General features: G+C 38.8%; 1 pseudogene; it reads right to left on the reverse strand.

Moving 5' to 3' along the window:
- Window positions 1-12,411: 12,411 nt before the first annotated feature.
- LOC123783082 (small ribosomal subunit protein eS27 pseudogene) lies at window positions 12,412-12,658 on the reverse strand (annotated as a pseudogene).
- Between the last annotated feature and the right edge of the window lie 204 nt (window positions 12,659-12,862).

A 12,862-nucleotide genomic window follows, 5' to 3' on the forward strand; every position in this document is an offset into this window, starting at 1 on the left:
AATTTCAGCTCCTCTGAAACTAAACAAGTTTAGTGTCAAATGCTATATTCATTCTCCATTTTGATATCATACATATAGTCTTCATCAGTATTTATTTATATGTGAACACATAAAGACTCTGGACTGTGGGTTGCACTTGGTAGGAGGCAGAGAGTGGAGGAAGCCGTGGGCGTGAGACTGGTCATTGCCAGTTAACAACAGGTGCGAATACTGCTCTTTAAATTTAGCCATTGCACTTGGCATCTTGTCTCTCAGCCGTCACTTATGGCAACCACTGCTGATTTGGAAAGGATCAAGGAAAGAATGACAGAAAGGGTCACATTTATGAAAAGGCGGAGAGAAAAAGGGCTTCGTTCTCTTTTTTTTTTTTTAAGATTTTATTTTTTATTTATGTGACAGGGACAGCCAGCAGAGAGGGAACACAAGCAGGGGGAGTGGGAGAGGAAGAAGCAGGCTCATAGCGGAGGAGCCCGATGTGGGACTCGATTCCCGAATGCCGGGATCACGCCCTGAGCTGAAGGCAGACGCTTAACGACTGCGCCACCCAAGCGCCCCTATTCTCTTTTATTTAATAAAAGCTAGCTTAAGAAATAAAAAGCAGCATGAGACTTGGAAAGTGTAAAAACAGCTTAAAAGAGTGAAAAGGGGAAGAAAATGACTCAAAGAGATAATAATTATTAACAGATCATTCTTAATTAGGCACTATAAAAGCCATCCGGCTGCCAAAACTTGGGAGCAAAATTATCTAAAATGTGGGTAGAGACTCAGAAAATAATTACTATTAATTGGGAGTTGGGATAAGAGGAGGGGGCAAGACCTGGATGAGGATAATTCATTTATTCATCCATTTGATCAGTCAGCCAAGAAAAATATATTGAATGCCTCTTAAGTGTCATCCAATATATGCAAGAAAAATTTCCCCAAATTCACATTTTTTGCATCATGTACTACTTTTTCTAAAATGCTCATCCTAACCTTGCAATGGGATCAATTCTTCCCGTAACTTTGCAGTCCAACATTTATAGATCACTCAAAAGAAGTACTGAAAGATCCTTTGAGTTATCTTGGAGTCTCAATATAACACAAATTTAAAACATACTGCCAACGTAATAAATCACTTCATCCAACAAAATTAGGAAAAAGACATGAAAAAATTGTAGGTTTTTTGCTATCATAGTGTGGTAGGGTACAATTCTATTTAAGTAGTTTCTAACTAGTTCATTGCCAGAGTATAAAGAAAATTTCAATCTCAGAGAATTATAAGAAGATATTGCAGCCCTTCCTTCATGCCTTGCTCTGCTAAGATGTATAGATTAGGTTGAAACAGGGCTCTTTGGCTTTTCCAGCATCAGAGAGAATAACTCATTTAATAGACTTGTTAAAATTTAAGCAAAATTTATAGCACCTATAGATGCTACTACTTTAAGGCCCTGAAGCAATTGGATCTATTGACTATTCCATCAAATGATGATCATTATTAAGAAGAGGAAATTTTCACATAATACCACTAGATTATAAACCAAGGATAGCAAGTGAAAGGTCCTAATTCAGAATCCTGAGTTAATTTAGGCTATTTCCCATGATACTTTATAATTATTATTAAAATCCCCATAATCTAGAACTCACTTAAGAGGATTTGAAAAAGATTGTAAAGATTTGATGATTCTTTTAAAATAGGCTTTTGCTGTTGTCTTATCAATTTTGTGTTTTGGAAGATGAAAAAATATAAACAATTTCCTGTTTGCAAACATGGGTCCTTCTCCCAAAAACAGGCCTGGGAAACGAATGAATCTTGTTAAATCAAATTTTACATATAGGTTAATAGTAAGCAGGCCAACTCTGAAAAGTAAAATCCTAGTTAGTCATTTCCTGGAATGCATTCTTTAGGACTGTAATTTGCAAACTTTGTTCCATCTTGGCAAATACAATTTTTTTAAAGGATTTTATTTATTTATTTATTTATTTATTTATTTGACAGAGAATGAGACAGTGACAGAGGGAACACAAGCAGACGGGGAACAGGAGAGGAAGAAGCAGGCCTCCAGCCGAGCAGGGAGCCTGACACGGGGCTCAATCTCAGAACCCCAGGATCATGACCTGAGCCAAAGGTAGATGCTTAACTACTGAGCTCCAGGTGCCCCAGCAAATAAATTTGCAACACATGGTCATCACAAACAATAGCTCATGAAAATCATCTCAATAAGTAAGACGGACTTTGGCTTATGCAAAATTCCAAGTGTGTTAGTTGTAACTACTTATACCCAAATATCTCCTTACCTTAAAGGATCTGAAATATTTCTTAAATTTAATAAATGAACTTATTGTAATACAGTATTCTAACTATAATAATGGCTATCCCTGAGTTCCAAGAAATCCATTCATTATTTCAATAAATCAGTTGATTTGTTGGCTCAGTTACCACAGCTAACAAACAAGAAAACAAACAAAAAGATCTGGCCTCACAAGCTTACCGTATTATCATATAATAAGAGATAGGGGAATAGGAGAGTATTGTAGGAGGGCATTTTACCTATTTTTTGAGGATCTGGGAAGGGATCTCAGGGGATCCCTTTGGTGAGATCTGACAGATTAGTGGGAGTAAATGACAGACAGAGAGTAGTGAGATATGATACCAGAGAGGCAGCAGGAATCAGTTACATAGCATCTTATAAACCATATTAGGGAATTTGGACTTTATCCAAAGAATAAAGGTTAAGTCTTAAAGGATTTTAGAAATAGGAGAGATTAGAGAATAGATTGGAGATCAGAGAGACTAAAGGCAAGAAAATAAATTAGGAGATCTAGGCAAGAAATGCCAGCAATATGGCTTATAGTATTGGCCATGGGAAAATATAGACTAATTTGAGAGAGATTGTATGTGAGAAGTTGAATTAAAAGGTATTGGTAATTGATAGTATATTTGGGGGTGGGAGAAATGAAAGAGAGTAAGCTATCAAGGGAGATTTCTAACTGTCTCACGTGGGCAACTTGGGTGGATATTGGTGCTGTACACTGAAAGAGGAAACACAGAAAAGATTTGTTGGGGGAAGATGATGACCTCAGTTTTGAAAATGTATGACAGGGGTGCCTGGGTGGCTCAGTCAGTTGAGCACCTGCCTTTTGGTTTGGCTTGGGTCATAATTTCATGGGTCATGGGATCCAGGCAGACATCAGGCTTAGCACGCAGCAGGGAGTCTGGGGGATTCCCTCCCTCAACTGCTCCCCAACACACGTGTGCACCTGCACATGCTCTCTCCCTCTAAAATAAATAAATAAATAAATAAATAAATAAATAGGAAAAAAGAAAAGAAACGAAAGGAAAAGAAAATATTGTATGACAGGTGCCTTGAGACATCTAAGCAACAATACTCATTGGATAGTTGGTTATTTGAGCCTGATGAATAGACTGTAGAAATAAATATAGGGGTCATCAGCATATAGATAGTTGGTAAATAAAGCCATAGGAGTGGTTGAAACGATCCAGGATGAGTGTGTGGAAGAAAAGCAGATCTAATAAATTAGTTTCCATTTAATGTTTTTCTGTAATACATGCTTAACAAATATTTGATTTGAGTGAATGAATGAATGAATGAATGAATAAAAACGGGAGTCTTAATAAAATCTAGAAGGCATTTTTAACATTTGCACAGGACTTTTTCAGTATTTAGTATTGATATTCACTTTTTCAAAAAGTATTCAGTATTGATGTTCACTGACCTCAGGTAGTTAGTGGCTATGAGTTGTTCAGTTTTCAAAAATGTCCTGGATCCCGGAAGAATTTTTTTTAATTTACTGCAAGATTCTTATGTTATTACAATGACAATATGCGTAATTTCCCAAGCTGAGTTCTAATACTTCAGAAAGAAGCAAATTCACATACTTGGCATAGTTCCTTGCTCATAATTAATGGTCTAAAATCATATGTTCAAAGGGATTTGTGGATCAATGAATAAATACATAAGTGAAATAGATATTCCTTTCTTCTCACAATAGAGAAAGTTATAGTGCCTCCATTCCACTGTTCTTAATGTTTGTTGAGGTAATTCAGTCCCTAGGGCCATTTAATCAAAGGAAGAACATCTGTACTGATAATGCTGCCTAGGCATATTGACAGAGAGCTGCGACGATATTGACATGAATTCATGTCCAAAATACACAAATAGCTCTCACAAATCAGTAGGAAAAAGGCAGCAACCCAATAGAAAAAATGGGCAAAAAACTTGAACAGATAATTCACAAAAAGATGAGATCCAAATAACTAATAAACAAATGGAGACGTGCTTCACTTCATTCCCCATGAAGAAAATGCAAATTAAAAACCACAATGCAATACAGCACTTGAAGCCCAGCAACATAGTCAAAACGAAAAAGATGAAAAACACCAAGTTTTGGCAAAGACATGTAGCAATCCCAACTTTCATATGTTGCTGGTGAGAGTATAAATTGGCACAACCACTGTTCGGTCATAGTACAGTCAGGAGACAGAAACCACACCAATTACTTGAAGAGACAATTTAATATAAAGAATTGTTAATAAAGTCCCCTTCTCTAGTTTTAATAATAATTCTAATCATTGTCTTTTGTTCTCTTAGCTGGAGGGATTGTAACTGCTTCCTGCAGTTGCTACCCCATGAGTCTTTCAAGTTTTCATTTTACCCTTGCAGTTAGTTACTTAACATCTTTACCCTTAGTTAACAATTATTTATATTAAATTATCTCTTCTCAAGTAACTGGTGTGGTTTTTGTCTGCTGACTGATATAGAATTGATCCCAGAAGTGATCCAGGAAGAAGACTGTCAAATGTAGGATTGAAGAATCGTTGTGATCAAGTCTTTGGGCTTGAAAGCAGTGCTGAACTCTTCATCAATAAGAAACACGATGCTAGGGGTGCCTGGGTAGCTCAGTCATTGAGTGTCTGCCTTCGGCTCAGGGCATGATCCTGGAGTCCTGGGATCGAGCCCCACATCGGGCTTCTCCGCTGGAAGCCTGCTTTTTCCTCTCCCACTCCCCCTGCTTGTGTTCCCTTTCTTGCTGGCTGTCTCTCTCTCTGTCAAATAAGTAAATAAAATCTTTTAAAAAAACAAGAAAGAAAGAAACATGATGCTAGAGGGCGCCTGGGTGGCTCAGTTGGTTAAACATCTGCCTTCCACTCGGGTCATGATCTCAGTGTCCTGGGATCAAGCCCCACATCGGGCTCCCTGCTCAGTGGGAAGCCTGCTTCTCCTTCTCCCTCTGCCTGCCGCTCCTCCTGCTTGTGTGTTCTCTCTCTGTCAAATAAATTAATTAAATCTTAAAAAAAAAAAGAAACATGATATTAGAAATCTATGGCATGCAGTATATTCATATTTAACCAAATTATCACCTATGGGTGAATGTGATGTAAGACAAATATCTTGGGGTCCAAGTGGCTGCTGCACTTTATCAATATGGGAATAATGATGACTCCTAGGACTGTCATGTGGCCTGGGACCTAGATATCTACAGATGTAGTTTTTCATGTTATCAGGAGTGGAAGTACAGGAGCAAGGGTTTTCGGATTGAAACTGTACAACTCTTATATCCTAGTCACCGGCCCTGATCGTCCTACGCTATGGGAGTAGTTCGGACTTGGAGATCTTTCTGGGAAACTACTCTGTGCACATGGGAGGGATAACTGAGCTATTAAATTCAAAACTGGCCAAATTACTAAAACACACATTTCTATTACAAATGAAAAGATAGAGATTGAAAGACAGAAATAGAAACACCTTGGAAATAATTTAGTCCTAGTCTCTGATTGGACCAAAAAAATAAAATTACAGAGAGGTAATTACCCAGAGAAGTAAGTACTGAGGACCTACTAGTTCTGAGTGTTTTAATATGTATTAGCTCATTTAATCCTCTCACTAACATTATGACTAAGTATTAGTATTCCTGTTTTACAGATGAGGAAATTGAGCTTAAGTAATTTATACTAACCCAGTACCCAAACACTGGAATGAAGGACTCTTAACTCCACACTCCACACTCCACACTCTTAACTCTTAATGTAATCTCTCTGGAAGCCAGCACTCTTGATATATGCTTTTTTTTTTTTTTTAAGATTTTATTTTTATTTATTTGAGAGAGAGAGTGAGAGAGCACAAGTGGAGGGGACAAGCAGAGGGAGACAGGCAGCCCGATGTGGGGCTCGATCCCAGGACCTAAGTCAAAGGCAGATGTTTAACTGACTGAGCCACACAGTCACCCCTCAATACGCAGTTCAATATCATACTTTTTAAAAAAGATTTTATTTATTTATTTGAGAGAGAGTATGAGAGAGAGAGCATGAGCAGTGGAGAGGGGCAAGGGGAGCAGGAGAAGCAGACTTCCCCCTGAGCGGGAAGACTGATGCAGGGCCTGATCCCAGGAGCCACCCAGGTGCCCCTCAAAGTCATACTGTTGAAGCTATTCAGCTTTGCCTTTCCCTCCAGGCTAAATAGGAATGCAATAGGGGGAAAAGCCACATAGAAGGTTACACCTGAAAAAGATTTCACAGGTTCTCTAATGCAGTCTCAGTCCACGGTGACGTTGAAGCCTAAGCACATACCTGACTTGTCCAAAGCCACAAAGTTATTTTTTCCCCAAGGAAGAGGACATTTTATTTATTTTAAAGGTTTTTTGGTTTTTGTTTTTAAATAATCTCTACACCTAATGTGGGGTTCAAACTCATGACCCTGAGACAGATAGTCCCATGCTCTTCTGACTAAGCCAGCCAGGTGCCCCTCACAAAGCTATTTAGTGGTAGAGGCAGAACTATAATCCAAGTTTCCTGACACTCAAGGCAATTTTTTTTACCACAAAATCTGCCCCTCCCACATTCTCTTCCTTCAGAGGTGGGTATTGGTATAGGGTCCAAAGTTCTTACTGACTCTTTAAATGGACTGGCTGATGTGAGACAGGCAGGCTTGTTCATTAAATGTACACAGCTTCCGCTTCCTGGTTTGTATTCAAGGCCACCTCTAGTTTGATACATTAGCAGACAGGCAGCTACTATGTGCTGTGCTGAAAAGTCCCCTGTTTCGAACTGCACTACGTGACCTTTGCCTTGGTACTTCAAACTCTCACAGTGTTTGCTCCTTTGGGTTGAAACACTGGAAACCTCTGTTAAAATGCCAATGGACAGCATAACTAAAGGAAGGTCTTGTCGATTCCTTAGCTAGAATTAGTTTATGCAATTAGCACTCATCTCGTGGAGAAGTCCTGGAGGAGCAGAACTCTGGAGAGATTAGGATTTTCATGGCAGAACTGAATGGCATTGGATGACCTGAGAGAGGTGAGACAGGTTACAGTGGAAGCTGAAGGGACAGGTCATGGCCATATGAAGTCACTGAGCCCCTTGAGAGGTGAGAAGAAATGAAAAGAAAGTGGTACAGAGATGGAGTGGCTGATGGAGCACCTTCACAACGCCTGGCCACAGCCCTCAGTGAATTTCCTGAGGTCTTACTCTGGGCAGTCAGTCATCACAAAAAACTCAGTGAGTTAGGTATTATTTTCCCAACTTTACAGATGAGAAATACAACGGCCCAAAGAATTTAAGTAATTTCCCTCAGGCACACAATGAAGATACCGTTCAGAGGCTAAGTACGGTGTGAGGAGTTGAGTCAAGCTGGGTCTGTCTGATTCATGCTTAGCTTTGTCTCACTGAACCACACCTCTTCGCAGAAAACTGCTTCCTAGAGTTTACATACTTGTACATTTTCAGTTATGCCAACCCTATCCTTGACTACACTGCATTGACCTCAAGGGTCTAATTTAACACAGGTAAGCACACAGGTTTCTCATTTGTAAGTGGGCCATCTGGCAGGCAGCATATGGAAACAGGCCCTTTGACAAGGTCATAAGAAGGTTAATTAAGTCTAAATTTTAAAGTATTTTTTTAAAATCTGAAAGAAAGAAAAAAAAATACTGTTAACGATAAGATTGAGTACTGGTGGAGCACCTGGGGGGGCTCAGTGGGTTAAGCATCTGCCTTTGGTTCAAGTCGTCATCTCAGGGTCCTGGGATCAAGCCCCACATCGGGCTTCCTGCTCCGTAGGAAGCCTGCTTCTCTCTCGCTCATGCTCTATCTCTCTCTCTCTCTCGAATAAATAAATAAAATCTTTAAGAAAGTATTGAGTACTAGCTAACAGCAAAGTGTTATGCCGGGTGCTGTAATAGACATTACACTATAACATCTTGCTTAATCCTCACCGCATCCCTTTGAGGAAAATACTATACAAGCTCTCATTTTTCAGATGAGAAAAATAACAACATTAGAGGCTACTTGCTAAAGATCTCCTGGCTAAAGTAGTGGAGCCAAGATATGAATCCAGGATATCTTCTACCCCATACTTGTTCCTCTATATTATCTCCTCTGATAAATGGAACAGCTCAGTACATGATAAAGATCTCAGAGACAATCCTGTAGTATCTTATACTATTAGCTCCAAAGTAATCCCGCTGAGGCCTTAGGGGTCAGTGTCATGATAAAAACAGCAATATAAAGGACATTTTGTGTTTTTTAAATAATTCCACTGATACATTAATTTCTTTGGTATGTTTCAGTATACTAGATGATTAGCATGATAGCATTTTGGGTAAATGCCATGTATTTGACTTCTTGTGTTTCCTTCACTCGCTCAATCATTAGTGAATCATCATTGAACAATATTGATCTTTCACTGTGGAGAGGGCACCATAGTGCCTAACACTGAGCTTGGTGTATAATAAACTCAAATTTTCGTTGAATGATTAAAGAAGGAAGAGGTTTCACCTGAAGTTCTCTAGATACAGATAGATCCATAGGAATTAATCATTAATGATTTTGATAATTTCTTCACCAGATTACTAAAACAATATTCCGCAGGTAGGGTTGAGTTAGAATCTACGTTTAGTGTAACAACTTGTAAATTGGTGGTAGTCAGCAAATGCTAGTAATTACACCCTTTCTAGGGAGTAAGTAAATTGAAAATAATACTTGTTTGCTTTTCCTCTAACATTTTATTTATTTATTTAATGTATTTATTTTTAAATTTAAATTCAATTAATTAACATATAATGTATTATTTGTTTCAGGGGTACAGATCTGTGATTCATCAGTCTTATATAATACCCAGGACTCATTACATCACATACCCTCCCCGATGTCCATCACCCAGTTACCCCATTCCTCCACCCCCTCCCCTTCAGCAACCCTCAGTTTGTCTCTAACATTTTAAAGCCTATCTAATACCTAACGTTAGGCTATGCCAATATCAAAATGCAGTTTATTCATTAGCGTCCTCTACCTTGTTTTACAAAGTAGAGGAAATCTTCTATTTACAGTAAGTCATTCATAGCTCTCGCTTAGGACTCTGCCTACAACCAGTAAGTTCACTTGTAGTTCCCTTAGTGAACCCAAAACGAATAGGCGTATGGTGACCAGACTTTTGAGGAAGTGCATTTCTACCTTCTTGCAACAAAAAGAGCCAAATCTGATGTCTAATGTCTATACTTTGCTGAGGAAATATATGAGAAAAATAGGTATGCAAAACAAATATTCCTGCATCCATTTCTCAAAAAGTCATCAAGTAGCCTAAGGTTTATCTAGAAATCCTCAAAGGTAAAAAATAAAAATATTGCCGTAGACTTCTGTGACATATAGAAAAGGTATTGGAAGTGGTTTCGGATAACTAAATTTTATTTTATTTTTTTTTAATATTTCATTTACTTATTTGACACAGAGAGAAAGCACAAGCAGGAGGAGCAGGAGAGGAAGAAGCAGGCTCCCTGCTGAGCGCTGTCCCAGGACCCCAGGATCATTACCTGAACCGAAGGCAGACACTTAACCAACTGAGCCACCCAGGCACTCCAAGAACTACATTTTAAACCCAGGTCTAACTACAATGCAATCTGTGGGTAAGATACTTAACCTCTGCTTTCTCATCTGTAAAATAATATTCTCCTCTCTGGGTTTTTATAAAGGTTAAAAAATAATAATGCACATGAAGCTAAGTGGCACCCTTTAAAAAAGTCAGTTTAATTAAAACCAGAAATATTATGTTAAATATGTTTCTTTTTTTTCTTTCCTTTTAACAGGAAAAAAACCCCCAACAGATATTTAATAACATGTATACCTCCTGTATACATGGGAGACACCAAGAGACACTAAGTAACCCCAAAGATGTCTCTTTACCTGCCAATTTGTTTTAGAAAACTAAGACTTATGAAGAAATAAGATCTTTGTTTCTTTCTTTGCACCTACCTTCCTGGCGTTCTGATTTATATAAAGAGTTTCACCATTGAGGAAGTCTGTGTGAGCTTTACATCCCTTCCAACAGGGCAAAATGCCCACGTCCTCATGTAAATACATGAGAAGAGTATCATGTGTCAGCTTATATAATGAGAATTCATCCCACTGTATTGCATTTTCTTAGAATCTTTTTTATTTAATGAAAAGTTTTTTGACTTCTGAATTATGACTGGTCTCATTCAGTTTTACAAGGTTGAACAGCAGATGTCTTTTTTTTTTTTAAAGATTTTATTTATTTATTTATTTATTTATTTATTTGACAGAGATAGAGACAGCCAGCGAGAGAGGGAACACAAGCAGGGGGAGTGGGAGAGGAAGAAGCAGGCTCATAGCGGAGGAGCCTGATGTGGGGCTCGATCCCAGAACGCCGGGATCACGCCCTGAGCCCAAGGCAGACGCCTAACCGCTGTGCCACCCAGGCGCCCCGAACAGCAGATGTCTTAAATGTAAGACAAAAGATGACACCCCTCGCCCCCATTTCTATTTTTTTCTCTCTTCCCCTGGCCTATTCTCGGAGCTTAGAATGGACCACATTACCCCTTAGACTGACACAGTGGACTAGCCAACTATATGAAAAACTGAGGTTTCCAGCTTGCTGATTCATACCTTCTTTAAGCAGAGATGATTGTTTCTAACTTACGATGTTTTTTTCTGATGCCTAATGAACTTCAGTCAACCAAGAACCTTTTTATATCACACAAGTAAATACTCAAATAACAGAAGAAATGACAATGTCCAGAAAAGAATTCCAATTTGAGATATTTTTTCCCTTAGGCAAGCCAAAATATGAATTATTCTGTTCATCTATAATGAAAAGTTAACCGAACTCATGCTGGTTTGTCTCTAATGGCATTAGGTTGCCACTTTTTGATGAAGTTCAGTAATTCAGTCCTGCAGCATAATGGCAGGATCAATGGACAAAGAGTTAGAAGACTTGGACTCTATTTTCAGTTCTAGCTCTGGCTCATTACCGTTTCTTTGCCCTGACCATCCTCTATTATTACTCGGAATCTCAATTATATTAGCGATGCAGAAAGATTTAGAAAAACCACTCTGTAAGCTAACAACTAAGACAATGCAGCGGTCTTATTTCTGCAATTGGTGTACCGTTGTGGTCTCAGGCAAGAAATTGGCTAACTTGGCGCCTCGGTTTCTTTATCCGTGAAGACATGATAAATTATTTGTTCCTCTTTTCCCACCAGTTCCCTCATAGAAATGCAGTAATGGAAATGGTATTGACGCTGTAAAAGATTTTGTTCTCTCTGGGCTGTTGCTACGTAAGGAGAAAATCTTTTTTATATTTCAACTTGCGTTTTCAGGTACTTAGTGCTCCCTGAGTTTGCACCATATCAATTCTATTTGGAAAAGATTACCATGTATACTGTTATTCTTTGCAGACCTTTGCAGAAATAAAACGGGTCACGAAGATTATGCTTTAAGAAAACAAAATTATTTCACAAAATTTGTGATTGTTGGCTGTTAAAAATTCTTCTGATTCAAATTATCACCCTAATCACCTTTTTTTTTTTAGATTTTATTTATTTATTTGAGAGAGAGAGAAAAGCCAAGTCGGGGGAGCAGCAGCCTCCCCTGTGGGGCTCGATCCCAGGACCCTGAGATCATGAGAAGGCAGATGCTTTAACCAACTGAGCCACCCAGGCACCCCTCACCCTAACCATCTTAACTTGAAAGAGACAGCTTGTTCATTCAGAGCTGTCTATTGCCATGTTGTCTAGGTAGCAAATACCAGCTCAAAAATGAGGCTACCACTCAGCTGATCCTAGTTATTCCAGGGTTTTTGTAAAATATCTGAGAAAAGCATGTAGGTAGTTGACAGATAGCTTCTAATCTTGGTTTTGCATGTGTCAGACCTAAGAATGTTATTGGAATATTCGCCTATCTCGCGTAGATAATAGGAGCATTGATAGATAATAAGTATATCCTGTCTAATTGCTAAAAGAATGATTATCCTTACAATGCCCATTTTAATTTTTGAGGGCTGTGATGGTAATATACTTTGTTTTACCATCTCTCTCTCTCTCTCTCTCTTTTGCTGTTGTATTCAAAATGTGTTAATTGGGATGGTTTCCCACTCATCTTGATTCAGGATGCTTTTAGTGCTACTTCCACCTGAAGGAGCATCCTTCTCTAAGCGTTGCTTTTCCTCTTGTAGCCTGGCAGAGGACAGTGGAGAAGCCAACACACAAACTACTGTTTGTGCGTGGCTAACGATGGTGGTGATTTTATAGCATCCTGGGCATTCCATGACCATGAAGTAGGAATCGGGCTCTGCACCAGGCGTTTCTTCTTGTGTTTCCTCTTCTCCTCTTCTGGAATGGGAGGGAGAAGATCCTTCTCAAGGGGCATGTTCTCATTGGGAGGTCATCTCTGCTGGAAAGGCTGTTACACAATCTCTTTGTCACAGAATACTAACAGATCCAAAGCTCAGACAGTGAGGGAAAAAATTCTTAGACTGAGACATGAAATTGTAATAATTCAAAGACAGGTCTGAAACTGAAAGATCAATTTATAGGGTAAAAGGAATAGAGGAACGTATGTACCAAAATTTGC

Source organism: Ursus americanus, chromosome 6 (assembly GCF_024610735.1).
Source record: "Ursus americanus isolate L20-20 chromosome 6, mUrsAme1.1.p, whole genome shotgun sequence".
Taxonomy (NCBI): domain Eukaryota; kingdom Metazoa; phylum Chordata; class Mammalia; order Carnivora; family Ursidae; genus Ursus; species Ursus americanus.